General features: G+C 44.1%; 1 long non-coding RNA gene across 2 annotated transcripts; it reads right to left on the reverse strand.

The window, feature by feature from the left end:
- Positions 1 to 4,108: 4,108 nt before the first annotated feature.
- Positions 4,109 to 16,125, reverse strand: LOC125633988 (uncharacterized). 2 transcript variants are annotated; one of them, XR_012665447.1, is made up of 4 exons: positions 15,932 to 16,125; positions 11,945 to 12,069; positions 4,352 to 4,473; positions 4,109 to 4,185 (listed from the first exon to the last, which is right to left on the reverse strand). It is a non-coding gene; the product is annotated as an uncharacterized LOC125633988 (long non-coding RNA). The 2 variants fall into 2 exon arrangements; XR_012665449.1 differs by lacking the exon at positions 4,352 to 4,473.
- Between the last annotated feature and the right edge of the window lie 366 nt (positions 16,126 to 16,491).

The following is a 16,491-nucleotide window of genomic DNA, read 5'->3' on the forward strand; positions in this document are numbered from 1 at the left end:
AAAAACCAAGAGGCTGCCCACAGGAGAGCAATGGAGGCGAAGGAAAAAGAAATGGAGGCAAGGGCCAAAGAACTGGAGGAGAAGGAAAAAAGAGAGGAAGCATGCACTGGAGATGGAGAAGGCAAAGGCTCAGCAGAATATACCAACAAACCCTAGCAATCCTTCTCCAGGTACCACTTCCCATCCCAGAAAGTTCCCCACCTACAAGGCAGGTGATGATACTGAGGCCTTCTTAGAAAACTCTGAAAGGGCCTGCCTTGGGTACAGCATCTCTACAGACCAATACATGGTAGAGCTGAGGCCGCAGCTCAGTGGACCCTTAGCTGAGGTGGCGGCTGAAATGCCTAAGGAACACATGAACCAGTATGAACTGTTTAAAACCAAGGCGAGAGTCAGAATGGGGCTAACAGCCAAGCATTCCCGTCAGTGATTCAGAGCCCTAAGGTGGAAACCAGACGTGTCATTTACCCGACATGCCTACCGCATTGTGAAACATTGGGATGCCTGGATATCAGGAGCAAGTGTTAAATCTCCAGAAGATTTGCCCTTCCTAATGCAAATGGAGCAGTTCTTAGAGGGTGTTCCTGAGAAAACAGAAAGATACATCCTAGATGGGAAGTCCAAAACTGTAACTGAGGCGGGAGAGATTGGAGCCAAATGGGTAGAGGTAGCAGAAAAGAAAAAAACTGGTCGCAGTTGGAGCGGATACCAGAAGGGACAACCTCAGACCACCCCCTACTACCGGGGGCCACCCAAGGCCCCAACTACCCCCCAACGAACCCTCCAGACACCTTATCGTCCCGCCACACCGTTCTCCAGCAACCCACCACGCCCCAGCAACCCATCAGCTGGACGATGTTTTAAATGTAACGAGCTGGGGCACGTAAAGGCCAATTGCCCCAAGAATCCCAACAGATTACAGTTCATTGCACCGGAATCACATCAGAGGTCCGCAGGCCCAGATACCTCCCAGATACCCTTGGAGCGGAGGGAAACTGTGAGTGTGGGCGGGAAGAAGGTCACCGCGTGGAGGGACACCGGAGCACAAGTGTCAGCTATCCATGCTTCCTTAGTGGACCCCAATTCAATCAACCCAGAGATCCAAGTGATGATTCAACCCTTCAAGTCAAACTTTTTCAATTTGCCTACAGCCAAGTTGCCTGTCCAGTACAAGGGCTGGTCAGGAACGTGGACTTTTGCAGTCTATGATGATTATCCCATCCCTCTGCTGTTGGGGAAAGACTTGGCCAATCATGTGAAGCGAGCCAAGAGGGTGCAAATGGTCACCCGCAGCCAGGTTAAACAAGCCGTCACGCCTAGCTCTGTTCCGGAAATTTCTACCGGGACCCGGTCAGAGGTGATGGACCCGGACACCAGGCCAATGTCTGCAACAGCAGTAATGGATCCAGTCCCAGAGACCCAGACAGAGCCAGAACCGGAACCGGCAGAACAACTAGCACCAGACCCATTGCCAGCACTGAATCCAGTACTTGCAACCTCAACACCAGAGGGACCCACCGAACCTGAACCGGCAGCAGCCCATAACCCAACCCAAGAGGCTCAGCCGGAGCCTGAATCCCAACATAGTGCACCAGCGGAGAGCGGTTCAGAGTCAACGGAAACAGCCCCATCCCCTACATCGCTTCCAGAGGGACCAAGCATAGGTCCACAATCCAATGAGGAACTGATGTCTCCAACATCAAGGGAACAGTTCCAGACAGAACAGGAAGTAGATGAAAGCCTCCAGAGAGCTTGGACAGTGGCACGGAGCAACCCACCGCCTCTCAGCTCTTCTAATCGATCCAGGTTTGTTGTAGAAAGAGGACTTTTATACAAGGAAACTCTTTCTGGTGGATACCAGGAAGACTGGCATCCTCAGAGACAGCTGGTAGTTGTAACTAAGAACCGGGTCAAGCTCTTGAGCTTAGCCCACGATCATCCTAGTGGATATGCTGGGGTGAACAGGACCAAAGACCGGTTGGCGAGGTCATTCCAAGGGGAGGGAATGGGGAAGGATGTTTCTACCTATGTCCAGTCTTGTGAGGTATGCCAAAGAGTGGTAAAACCCCAAGACCAGGTCAAAGCCCCTCTCTAGCCACTCCCCATCATTGAAGTTCCATTTCAGCAAGTAGCTGTGCATATTCTGGGTCCTTTTCCGAAAAAGACACCCAGAGGAAAGCAGTACATACTGATTTTCATGGATTTTGCCACCCGATGTTCGGAAGCAGTAGCTCTAAGCAACACCAGGGCTAAAAGTGTGTGCCAGGCACTAGCAGACTTTTTTGCCAGGGTAGGTTGGCCCTCCGACATCCTCATAGATGCAGGAACTAATTTTCTGGCAGGAACTATGGAAAGCCTTTGGGAAGCTCATGGGGTGAATCACTTGGTTGCCACTCCTTACCACCATCAAACAAATGGCATGGTGGAGAAGCTTAATGGAACTTTGGGGGCCATGATACGTAAATTCGTAAATGAGCACTCCAATGATTGGGACCTAGTGTTGCAGCAGTTGCTCTTTGCCTACAGAGCTGTACCACATCCTAGTTTAGGGTTTTCCCCATTTGAACTTGTATATGGCCATGAGGTTAAGGGGCCGTTTCAGTTGGTGAAGCAGCAATGGGAGGGATGTACACCTTCTCCAGGAACTAACATTCTGGACTTTGTAACCAACCTACAAAACACCCTCTGAACCTCTCTAGCCCTTGCTAAAAAAAACCTACAGGTTGCTCAAAAAGAGCAAAAAGCCTGGTATGATAAACATGCCAGAGAGCGTTCCTTCAAAGTAGGAGACTAGGTCATGGTCTTAAAGGCGCTCCAGGCCATAAAATGGAAGCATCGTGGGAAGGGCCATTCACGGTCCAGGAGCGCCTGAGAACTGTTAATTATCTCATAGCATTCCCCATCTCCAACCGGAAGCCTAAGGTATACCATATTAATTCTCTAAAGCCCTTTTATTCCAGAGAATTAAAGGTTTGTCAGTTTGCAGCCCAGGAAGGAGATGACGCTGAGTGGCCTGAAGGTGTCTACTACAAAGGGAAAAATGCTGGTGGCATGGAAGAGGTGAACCTCTCCATGACCCTTGGGCGTATGCAGCGACAGCAGATCCAGGAGCTGTGCACTAGCTACGCGCCAACGTTCTCAGACACCCCAGGACTGACTGAACGGGCATACCACTCCATTGACACAGGTAATGCTCACCCAATTAAAGTCCAACCTTTCCGGGTGTCTCCTCAAGCTAAACCTGCTATAAAACGGGAGATCCAGGATATGTTACGGATGGGTGTAATCCGCCCCTCTGGCGGTGCCTGGGCATCTCCAGTGGTTCTAGTTCCCAAACCAGATGGGGAGATACAGCATTTAGCTTACGGTAGTCCAAGCAAAAAGGGCTTGCCCAGACAACTTTCCAATGCCACGCACAGATGAACTATTAGAGAAACTGGGACAGGCCCAGTTCATCTCTACCTTGAACTTAACCAAGGGGTACTGGCAGCTACCGCTCGATGAATCCGCCAAGGAAAGGTCAGCCTTCACCACACACATCGGGCTGTATGAATTTAATCTACTCCCCTTCGGGCTGCGGAATGCACCTGTCACCTTCCAAAGACTTGTAGATGGTCTACTAGCGGGATGAGGAGAATATGCAGTCGCCTACCTTGACGATGTGGCCTATTTTCTGATTCTTGGGCAGAACACCTGGAACATCTACAAAAAGTCTTCGAGCACATAAGGGAGGCAGGACTAACTCTTAAGGCTAAGAAGTGTCAAATAGGCCTAAACAGAGTGACTTATCTTGGACACCAGGTGGGTCAAGGAACTATCAACCCCCTACAGGCCAAAGTGGATGCTATCCAAAAGTGGCCTGTCCCAAAATCAAAGAAACAGGTTCAATCCTTCTTAGGCTTGGCCGGTTATTACAGGCGATTTGTACCGCAATACAGCCAAATCGCCGCCCCACTGGCAGACATAACCAAAAAGAAACAGCCAAATGCTGTTCAGTGGACCGAAGAGTGTCAGAAGGCCTTTAACCAGCTTAAAGCGACACTCATGTCTGACCCCGTACCCCAGACTTTGACAAAACGTTCCTAGTAACCACAGATGCGTCTGAGTGTGGTGTGGGAGCAGTTTTAATGCAGGAAGCACCGGATCAAGAATTCCATCCTGTAGTGTTTCTCAGCAAGAAGGTGTCTGAAAGGGAAAGCAACTGGTCAGTCAGTGAAAAAGAATGTTATGTCATTGTCTACGCTCTGGAAAAGCTACGCCCATATGTTTGGGGTCGGCGTTTCTACCTGCAAACCGACCATGCTGCGCTACAGTGACTTCATACTGCCACAGGAAATAACAAAAAACTTACTCGGTGGAGTTTAGCTCTCCAAGATTTTGATTTCGACATCCAACACATCTCAGGAGCTTCTAACAAAGTGGCTGATGCACTCTCCCGTGAAAGTTTCCCAGAATCAACTGGTTAAAATCGTCCTTGAGATGTGGAAAATATTGTTAGTCTTTATATACTTGGTAGTATATTTAGAGGTGCATGTGTCTTATTAACTCTGTTTTTTCCTAGAGCTCCAGGAAGAAATCCCAGCCAGCGTTTCACCCTATCTGTGACTTGGGGGGCGTGTCATAAATATAAAGGGAAGGGTAAACACCTTTAAAATCCCTCCTCGCCAGAGGAAAAACCCTTTCACCTGTAAAGGGTTAAGAAGCTAAAGACAACCTCGCTGGCAACTGACCACAAGGATCAAGAAGGAGACAAGATACTTTCAAAGCTGGAGGGGGGGAGAAACAAAGGGTCTGGGTCTGTCTGTGTGATGCTTTTGCCAGGGACAGAAGAGGAATGGAGTCTTAGAACTTAGTAAGTAATCTAGCTAGATATGCGTTAGATTAGGATTTCTTTAAATGGCTGAGAAACTAAGCTGTGCTGAATGGAATGGATATTCCTGTTTTTGTGTCTTTTTTGTAACCTAAGGATTTGCCTAAAGGGATTCTCTAAGTTTTGAATCTAATTACCCTGTAAGGTATTTACCATCCTGATTTTACAGAGGTGATTCTTTTTCTTCTATTAAAATTCTTCTTTTAAGAAACTGAATGCTTTTTCATTGCTCTTAAGATCCAAGGGTTTGGGTCTGTGGTCACCTATGCAAACTGGTGAGGATTTTTATCAAGCCTTCCCCAGGAAAGGGGGTGTAAAGGTAAGGGAGGATTTAGGGGGGGAAAGACGTTTCCAAACAGCCTCTTTCCTAATAATAATAATACCGGTTAGACGTTTGGTGGTGGCAGCAAAAGTCCAAGGGCAAAGGGTAAAGTAGTTTGTACCTTGGGGAAGTTTTAACCTAAACTGGTAAAAGTAAGCTTAGGAGGTTTTCATGCAGGTCCCCACATCTGTGCCCTAGCATTCAGAGTGGGGAAGGAACTTTGACAATGATCATGGGAAAATACCACAAATTCAGATAGCTGCTGTTGTCCTTATGTTAAACTCCTCCCGCCCTTATCTATAGATGAGCAGGACACACTCAGCTCACAACTGGTCAGGGAACAGCTCCACTAATAGAAATTTTGCAGTATCTCTAAAACATTTGACTTCAGACCTCAGAACATTTGAATGCATTTGTGTAAGAAAGTTTCAGTTCATATTGGTGGACCAAATTAAGTTTCACTATGGTACTTAACACAATTATGATGCAGTATTTTGTAGATATCAAATAGCTGTTAATGATTTACTGGATGATTAATTTTCCCAGTCCATTTTGTTTATTTAGAGCATAAAATTGTAGGAGTGGGAGACGTATTTAAAGAATTACCTAAATTCAGAATATTATGTAAGTTATTTTTCATAAGTAATAAAAGAAAGTATTGTATTAATCTATTGTATAAGACTATGCAAGTATAGAAAGCAGGAATTTCATCTACCTTTATTCTTAGCTGTTTTAATATACATTAAGAACAACCCTGATATGGTATAAAATAGCTCAGAGAGCATATTTCCACATTGGGTACTGACCTTTTTTAATTGGCTATTCAGAAAGTGTGTTCCACTTACTGTGGTTTGTAGAATGCATAAACTGTGCTTGGGAAACCTGATGTTACTTTAACACTTGAAATACGTTATAGCTGTTGAGGGTCCTTGTTTTTGCCCCTCTAATCTCATGCTCCATTAGGTGAAAAGATTATTGACTGTCCTTGGAAGAGTGGTTAAATATTCACTTTTGGTTTAGGACTTCTGACCTGAAGGCAAAAACTAGCTTTGACAGACAATCCAGTGGCAACATTTTTCTGAATAAAGTTATTTGGAATTTGTTTTGTTATAGTATTTATTGATTCTTGTTTTTTTTTTTATAATAAATAGTCATGGAAAACTAAGAGATGCATATGATAATCCGTTTAAAATAGATTGAACTATGCTGTATTTTAGGTTACATCTACACTACAGCACTTACAGCGGAGCAGTTGTTGTGGAGACACTCTAAGCTGATGGGAGAGAGCTCTCCCGTCAACTTAACTCCCGCCTCCATGAGCGGTGGTAGCTATGTCGGCAGGAGAAGATCTCCCACTGACATAGTGCTGTCTACACCCGTATTTAGGTCGGTATAACTTAATCACTCAGAGGTGTGTATTATTCACACCCCACAACCACATAAGTTATATCAGAGTAATCTGTAATGTAGACAAGGTCTCAGCTTTCTCACACCTTTGGCATTAAGTTCATTATTTTCAGCATCCACCATATTTAAGAGCTTTTCCTCAATGTTTCCATTCTTACCTACCCCTCCACCCATAACCATAAACTGCAGTCCAGTCCCCGCTTTCAGATGCAATCATCTATTGCCATAACAGCCCTCCCAAACCTCTGCGTTCAGCACCTCAACCCAAAATAGCTCACTACTGCAGTCAATGTTTTCAGATCAGCTCCTGCTCCCTTCCCCCTCTCCCTCCACACACAGTGTGCTGCAATTTCCCCTATTGCTTTCATCTTAGCCTCCCCTCCAATAGTGCAAATTCTCTTTTACTTTTGGACAATCACACTTTCTCTGTGTCATCCAATGCTGCAATTTTCTCTCAGCTCACTTCACAGTAGCACTCCAATATCTGTCAGTTTAACTCTGTACTCTTTCCCAGCCTTCGCTTCCCACCCCCAACTTCAGGCCTCAGGCTTAACTTTACCCCTTCACCCTCAATCTTCTTTCCCAGCTGACTTCTTCCCTCCCCCACTGGCATTCCAATCTATCTTTTCATCATCTTTCCCCCCCAGGTACTTTCCCCTCCAGTCTTCTATCTCAGCTTCCCCAGTCTCTGCACAGCTGCACTCTTCACACCATCTGCAACCTCCTGCATGATTCATCACTAAACACAACACACCATGATTATTCACAATTTGAAAAGCTACAGTGGAATTTACATCGGTTCCTGGAAAACACTTAACAAGACTGAGCAGAGAAGGACTGCACTGTGTACTTTCTGTGGTTTTATACTATTGGTAAATTGTATTCCTTTACCTACTGACACTAAATGGCACACTTGATTTCTTCAATTCAGTTTAGCAACAGGGTTATGCGCTATTAGAATTACCATCCTTCAAACAAGATACTACATGAAGGTCCTTTCTGACCATTTGTTTTGGTGGAAGTTAAAGATCCCATAGTAACTTTCAGAATGAGGGGGGGTAAATCACAGTGTTCTAGCCATCATTCTCTTCTTCCCCACGCTAAACAAATTCTAATGTCCAAGGCCATAAAGGCTGCTTGGTTTGCTTGTGTTCTCACTGTACTGCCAGTTTAACTCGTTCCTTCATGATGTTCTTCTGTAGAACACAGTAACAGGAGCCTGCTTTTCTTCTCTGTTTAAATAGAAATAATTTGTTAAATACAAACTTTCCTTACTTTGTGGAATGTGAAACCAAATTCCCCCTTTGAATGAAGTCTTTTCTGTAAGAAAACACCCATTTTGTTTCCAGTAAGCTAGAAATCTTAGCATGAGAGTCTTTCCCCTACCATAAACAAGCTATTTGAAAATAAAGTTTACATTAGAATTAGCATTGCTGGGCTGATTGTTGATAAGCACAAGTGTAATGAATTCACATTTTTTAGCAAATGGACACAAAATAATCACACTTTCAAGCAACTGAGATGTCAAATAGAGGATATGGTTCTTGGATACATGACATCACAGTTCTATATAATGTCACTCAACACAATACAGCGATCACAAGACTTGCTCCACTCCAGAAGAAAAGATGCCAAACCATAGCCAGTTATTTCACTGACCTCTTCGGGCTCTGCTTATCCTTTGAATGATTCAATGCCTCACTTCTTAGATAACATGGTATTGGTTTAATGGTCTCACAGTGTTTTATAAAGGAGGACAGTATTTTAACCTCATTTTTGTAGATGTGGAAACTGAGGCACACAGCTGAAATGACTGCCACTGGCTTCTTGAATGACTTCAGGCAAGACACAGAAACCAGGTTTACATGGGCCCCAAACATTTGTACAATAGTTTTTATTCATTTTGCTAAGGCATTGCAGCTGATAATATTAATGTTTCAATTTAAGATTCAGACCCAGGACTGTGCTAGAGCCCCAAAGATGTTGGTGAAAAGTTAAGTTCCATTTGATACTTGTGTGGGTAGCAGAAAAAGATACAGGATTTACCTCCCATTTAAACAAAAGGATTATTTTAAACTATGCGGAAGAGAGGTAAAACAAGTGATTAGCTACCAGATGAACAGACCCTTATACGGAAATGTTTCTTTCATGGCAATAGGACTTTTCTTGTAACAAGTAATGCAGCAATTTTATAGCTCCAGTGGGGTTTGTGGGTGCTTGGTATGCCTGAAAATCAGGCCACTTAAATTTAGGTACATAAAATACAGATTTAGAAGAGTAACTCTTGGCAATCAGGTTGAAAGTGTTGGCCCATTTATATAAGTCTTATCTCTAGTGTTGAGTGTACTGCAGAAAAGTTATATTGTTGCTCCTTCTTCCAACTCAAGTGTGTCATTCTGACATCAGTGTCCCCCCTTGCCAGGCGTGGATGTCCAGGGCTGTGCAGGTCAGCTTCTTGGTGGAGGATAAATCAGCACTACAGAGTCTGGGTATACTCTAAATGTAACTTGTTTTATTTACACACATACCCAAGTCCTCAGACACAGATAGTTGTCTTGTGGGAACTGGAAAACACACTTTGTCTCAAGAATCTACTCTAATCAGAGACCAAAGCAGAAAGTGAACTCTCTTACAATTCACACAACTCCTTCTCCTTGGACTATTGCCTCTACACAAAAACTCCCATATCAAAAACGAACTATCACAGCACGTCTTCCCAAGACTGAACATTTTCTTACACACCAAGCAAAATAACTTGGAAGACTACATGAAACAGCACCACCTAATGATGCCTGCTGCAACAATATAATTTATGACACAATATGGAAGCCTAAGGCTTGAAACCAGTTTCCAACCTTATTTAATAAATCCTAAAGTGTCCAATACTCAAACATTTTTTAAAGATAGCTAGATTAGATAGATCCTTTTCACACCTGTATCAAGTGCCAAATCCCAGCTCTCTGTACAAATCTCAAGCATGTGAGATTTTTGCAGTGGATTTACACAGCGTTTGGATTGGAATCTTCCTTGGCAAACTACCAGCAGGCACAGGACAACTACATGTTGGAGAAGGCTGACTAGTCACTAGCGGACTCACTTAGTGTAACACTCATCCCTGCTGTTGTGAAGAAACCCACTGAACACAGCTCCATGGTATGCAAGCTGGTATAAAGACTCCCTGGGAAATCTCTTCCAAGCCTGCACCCTCCCTGCTCTTCCCATACATACACACAGCAGAATCAGTGTGATTCTTCAATTTATTTGTACCATTCTGCATCCTAACCATGGCAGGAAGCACTTCTCCTAGAAGCAGGAGAGAAAAGTTTTTTGATTGTTAATACAGGCCTGCATTTTGACTCCAATGGCATAAACTGATACAATTTCAGCAAGATTTTTAACACCAGCAGGAGGCTGAGAAGTGTCAACTGTAATTAAAAATTTCATTTGATAATGGAGAGAAGTATTTCTGACCATGTGAACTACCAGCTTCCTAGGTTTCAAATGGGTAGAGTTTTCCTTCAGCAGACTGCTAGCTACACTAGCAGTCTACTGCTACTGCTAGTCTATTAACTGGGAAAGCTATCTAAAAGAACCCTCTAAAAATAAGTTTAGGTGCTCTTTTCATCTTAGATGAGTGAAGAAATTCCAATGTAACTCTACAGTCATATACCACAAATATTACAATTATTTTTATTGGGGTAGCACCTAGCGACCCCAAACCAACAATTACGGTATCACTGCGCAAGGCACTGTACAGACATATACAACAAGAAGAGTGTTTCTGCCCAAAGACCTAGCCATATACTATAAGTCATTTAAAATTATCAATATTTATTTTCAATCCAAATCATTTAGGATACCCTTACGAAGCAAGAAGTCCCACTGATGCCAATGGGACTATTCATGACAGTTCCCACTCACCAAAGCAAGTAAAATGGTTAATAAACTGTACCGCGGATATTTTACGCCACCTTGGATGAGTTTTGTAAGAACCTACTCTATAATTGGCTCATTTGCATATATTACAGCAATTAAAGTTCTCTCTTACCATGTTAGCAGTAGGTGGGTATTACTGATCCTTTATTAAAGGAAGTACAAGCTGGCTTCCTTGTGTGTTTCAGGAGGCTGGAGCCATCTGCCTACGCAGCCCACCCACACTCAAAATTTCCAATTGCCATCATACCTCAGCAACTTTTAACTGCGATGTGATAATTTTACATTGTGAACTCGTCAAGGTAGGGAATGTATTTTCTGAGCTTACCATTCGGACTTAAAATATAAACTAAATCATCAGTTCATTCAGTTACAGATCCCTGGGCTCTGTAGTTTGTATTATCCTTTGTATGGGAATTCATAGCTTGATGCACAAGTATTTTGAAAGCTATTCCATATTGTTAACATTTCCACAGGCATAATCTAAAATGGATTTGAGCTCATAACAATTAGTTTAAATCAAGTCCAACTTTGTCTACTATTCCTGTATTAACAGATTCCACTTCTAATCTTTTGACCTCCAAGTTATGGAAATGTCAGAATGGCTCTCTTTCCACAACTCATTTATGTACATATTAAAAACACAAACATTCAAATAACAAACGTTGCCATACACCTAGGTCTATTATCAGAGACAATAACCGAACACAACAGTGAGATTTACAAAGAGATTTTCAAATATTTATAAAAAACACTTTTATATAAAACAAATATTACATAAGCAGAAATTATTAAATCTGGTATGAAGAAGCAGAATCAGGTTTGGCAATACTTCCATCTATAATATTTTTACACTACAAACTACAGTACACCTAGCATGTATTTAAAAAAATAAAATAAAAAGCCAAAATCATATTTAATACTTTTAATAAAAGTGGTGATTTAGGGCTCTATCCTGAAGGGGGAAGAGCACTTTCACTAAAAAGGAGCACAGCATTCTGTCAGGTCAGACCCACAGACTTGAAATTTCATTTTGTAGACTTGATACCAAGAGGTCCTCAATTCTAGTCAATTTAATAAAAAATTAAGCATGTTTACAAAAATTTTCACAAAAATCAAGTTTCACAAAAGTTTCACAAAAATCAAACATTTACCTTACTTCTGCAGAGGAAAATAAAGACTTGCACAGCAACAGGCATAAGGAAGTCAGAAAATCTATTTACATTTATTCACCTCCTTTTCACCCTTCAACTATTTATTTATATTTCTTGCTCATATTTCTTCCCTTGTAAATTGATTATACAGGTTAACTACTTTGTACATAAATTCTTCCTCAACTGTTTTCTCCCTTAAACCTTCAGAGGATGCTGTTACGGTAGCTCTCATAATTTATAAGAATATATTTTACTCACTGTTTATAGCAACTGCTTGGAAGATTGAAACGGAAATCAGTTGCCATAATCTGTTCCCCTTCCATTTCATGTGCTCACTGGTTACCGTAGAGCTCTTCATAAATCCTGGGCTGCTGGTGTTTTTTCTTTAAAATAAATAAATAAATAAAATAAATACAATCAAAATAGTGGCACTTTAGGGTATTTTTTCCTTCAATAATCTCAGACTTTACAAAATAACTTAAGCAGGGAAAACTACTTGTAGTTTTCTCTATAGTGACTCACATACTTTGACATTTCCCTTATTATTTTCTCCGTCTTTTTTAACCAACCATAAAATACATACATGCAAAGACGCAGGGTGTAACTTTTCACAGATTCTTCATATTTTTGCACACCTCAATCAGATATACTTCATCTGCTTGCTGGAGAACACATACCTAGTTTCCTCTAGTATTTTAAATAACTACAATATTGAAGCCCTAATCACTTTATAGTATTGCCAAATCTTGCACTTTTATTGAGAATTTCATGATATTCAGTATTTTTATAAAACCAGAGCTCCTGGAGTCAAGTGATTATAGAAATCCCAAGTCTCTAACTCTCATGGTTGCAGGTAAAAATTTGAAAACAGAGTGAACCATAAAAAACCTCACATTGAAACACTGAAATTAAAAAATATCATTTAAAAATATCACATGACTTATTACTCCTGGGGGAATTCTGTGCCAAAAAATTAAAAATTCTGCACACAATATTTTAAAATTCTGCAAATTTTATTTGTCAAAATAACACTACATAATCATGCCACTTTCAATTATTTTGGTAATTTATTTCAAAATACTTGTCAGCAAGTATGTCTGTAACAATACAGACACACAAAAATTCCCCTAGGAGTAGAGAATTAAAGAAACCCCTATGACAACCCAGTTCCTGCTCCTCCACCCCCTCTCCCTCAGAGCCCATCCGGGGGGCCGGACGCTCACACCCCATTCCCCCAGAGCCCAGCCATGGTCCCCCCAACCCAGACACTCACACCCCGCTCTCCCAGAGCCGCTCCTCCCTCCAAGCCCAGACACTCACACTGCCCCCGCCCAGAGCTCAGCTGCGGGCCCCATCATGACACAGACACTCACAGACCCTACTCTTCTAGAGCCCAGGGATTCAGAGGGAGAAACAGTCTGATGCTGGGTCTCAGGCTTGCACAGAATTTCCTGTACGCCACTGCCTCCTTCCTTCAGAGCATGCTGGGTACTGCAGCTACTGGGAACCCTTCAGTTCCCTCCCTCTCCTCCAGGCCTTGTCTTCTATTTGCAAGCTAGGCTCTGCCAGGTCCAGCAGCCCCTACTGGCAGCCAACATCTCTGCAGCCCATTTCTGTGTGGGGAAAAGGAAATTCTGCACACCCAACATTAACTTCTGCAAAATTCTACATTGCACAGTGGTGCAAAATTCTCACAGAAGTAACTTATTAATGCTTGAGGTTGGTAATGCTACTTATGGATGTGTTTATATTTAAGAGTAGTCTCAGTGGGACTACATAAGACTGTCAAGGCCCACTAGCATTCTGGTTGTCCAATAAGGCAAACAAAACCTTCCTTAATGAAATCCTTGTGGCATTCTATTTATTACCAACCAAAAATGCTTACACCCACATTAAGCATCTTTCTTCAGTACTCTAAATTTAACCACTCTAGTAGCTTGCCCAGACACACACACACACTCTGTCTTTATAATAGACCTTTGGAATACCAGTCACACCCCTAAGATGGGTTTTTTTAATTTTCACACACTTTATAATGCCTGTTAAAAACACACACACACACACCCCTACCCATGAAAGATTATGTTAAAGTAAATAATGACTTGATTAAATCCACTCCCTTATCCACCCAACCCAAAGGGGAAAACAAATTGAAACTGAGCCTTTCAAGGTGACTTGCAAAAGCTGCTTGAAGTTTAAAATGTGTAAAATTTAAAATGTGTAAAATCCCAAATTATTAATAAAAATGTTTTTCACCTTTTAACATAAAATATTTATAACTCAATTCCTTATACCTGCCAAGACAAGTTAAGGGTTCTGTGTTTTCCTTGCAACAGATGCTTCTTTTGCATTGGAAACAGAACCTTGAACTCAAGTCTCAGCAGGAAAGTGAAAGGAGAAAGCAACTAAAAAATAAAAGTATTCCAAGTGTTGAAATTTTGTAGGAAAGGGATTTTTTCTGGAATCACACACCATCTCACCCGCAAGTCACTGTAAACCACTCTCCAGAAGAAACTGGAAATGGTTCGCTCCTAGGCTTGTCTGCTATTCTGCTAGAAAACAACATATTTTATATTTATGGCACATACCAGCTATAACATTCATAGCATCACTCAGAGAGCCAGAAAACATTAAAACATGACAATATGAAATCATAAGTGAAACACAGCCACTGCTCCATGCCTTAAACTTCATAGCTCCTTTTAAGAAAAAGGGGCATTTTGCTGCTATTGTAACATGGGGAGAGCGCGGGGGAACAAAAACTTAACCTATTTGACCATGCAAATCCTGAAATCACAAATCCCTACTTCATCTGATTATAGAGAATGTGATTATTGCAATTCCGGGCATCAACATCTTGGCAACACTCTCTCTTTTTTTTTTCTTTAAGTGACTACCTCAAGTATTCCTTCCCTACATGGAGGGAGCAAGCATGCTGCTTGTGCAGTGCTCTCAAACATTGCTAGCAAGAGACCAAGGTTGGTTTCAGACTTTCATCCTCACAAAATCAAAGTGGCCATATGGTTGTATTAAAAGTCACTAACATCTGATGACTATTTGGTGGCTTATTTAGGCAAAACAACAAGTTTATGTTCTCGGTCTATTTCCTAGCAAAAATATCACAAAAGCCACAATTGGCACCCTTGTGTGACAGTGGTTTCCAGAGGATGGCAAATTACCTTCCAAATTCAGACTGAAGCTCCCACTACATTTTACCAGGACTATACCTGCTGGCTGATATCCTCCACCCCATATATAGCATAAAAATTTAATTACTAACAAAAATTGAAAAAGAAAAAATTCTACACACATTCTCTAACTCGCACGCAGTTTTTCTTTTTTTAAAAAAAGAACAACTTTTGCATGTTTCCTTACTTGCACTGGATTCAGACAGTGGCTTGGAGTACTATGGAGGTCCCAAACATCTTAATTCCAAATAATCCCACTTGACACATCCTGTCCAACTCCTCTTCCCATGGAGAGATTTTGGGCACCCGTAGGACAAGCTGGAGCCTGACGATTAAGTCAAGCCCCTTAATGCCTACTTCCACAGCCCCCCTCCACTTGTTGAGCCCTCAGACAGCCCCGCAGGTAGCAGGGAACGCGTTTTTCTTGTCAAACCACCGGAGCAGGCCCAGGGGTTAGCAGCAGCTAAGGCTGACGTTGCACACGCAAGGCAAGGACCCGCGGACCCCCCACCTACTCACGCGGCGGACACACACGACTCCTGCCACTAGCAAAACCTGCCACGCCAAGTCCTTCAGCCTCCTCCAGCCCCCGCCTTCCCCCAGGTGCGCACGGAGGGACAGCCAGGGGGCCAGGGCACGGAGCCCCCTGCGGCGCGTCCAAGCAGCAGCAACCCCCGCTCCCCCGCCCCGCTCCCATTGCATCGACCTCTAGGGACACGCGCCGACCTCTGCGGGACGCCGGCTCGGGACGCCTGGGTGACCCCGCGGCGGCGGCTGCTGTCAGGGGCCAAGGCAAAGTCTCCCTGGAACAACAACACTTTCATAGGGCGAGCAACCCTCCCCTCCCCCCCGCACACCTCACCCGCCCCGCGCGCCCCGTGGGGAGAACGCGCCACCCGCCCTCGCGACAGGGCAAGGCGGCGGAGGGGCCGCGGTCCCGTCCCCCCCACCCCCCGCACCACAACACGGGCGTCCGCAGCGCGCGTGGCAGGGGGGAGACGGCGAGCCCGGTACCGGCCGCCCCCCGAGCCAGGGAACCAGGCTGCCCCGCGAGTACCGTGAACGCCGCTGCCCCGCCAAGGCGCCGGCGGCCCCTCGGACGTCCCGGGCGGCAAGGAGGCGAAGGAGCCGGCGGCAGAGTTCTAGGGGAGGCGAAGTGCGGCTCGCGCTCTCAACCGTCCCCGCTCCCGGCGCGCGCGAGCCGACCAGCCCCAGCCCGTCTCGCGCGGGGTCGGGGGAGGCTGGCTGACAGGTACCGGAAATGAGGCACTGGCACACACCTCCCGCCACCGCCGCCTGCCATTGGCTGCGCGCGGGGAGCGACTGGGAGGAGGGGACGGAGTGTCCCGGGCCGGGAGCCCAGATCCTGTGTGGTGTGACCCGCCCCCGCCTCTCCACAGAAACCCGGTTCCCTTCCCCCCCCCACTCCTACCCCCCAGCATGACATCCCCAGACACTGGTACTGGAGCTAGGGCTGCGGCTGTACCCCCCTGGCTTGAAGCAGTTTCCATCATATCCAGGGTTTACAGTTTGGTTCAATGGCTCTGAGCCCCCTCACTATACAAATTGTTCCAACGCCACTGCCCCGCAGCAACACACCGCACAGTTCACCCTCAG

This window comes from Caretta caretta, chromosome 1, assembly GCF_965140235.1.
Source record: "Caretta caretta isolate rCarCar2 chromosome 1, rCarCar1.hap1, whole genome shotgun sequence".
Lineage (NCBI taxonomy): Eukaryota > Metazoa > Chordata > Testudines > Cheloniidae > Caretta > Caretta caretta.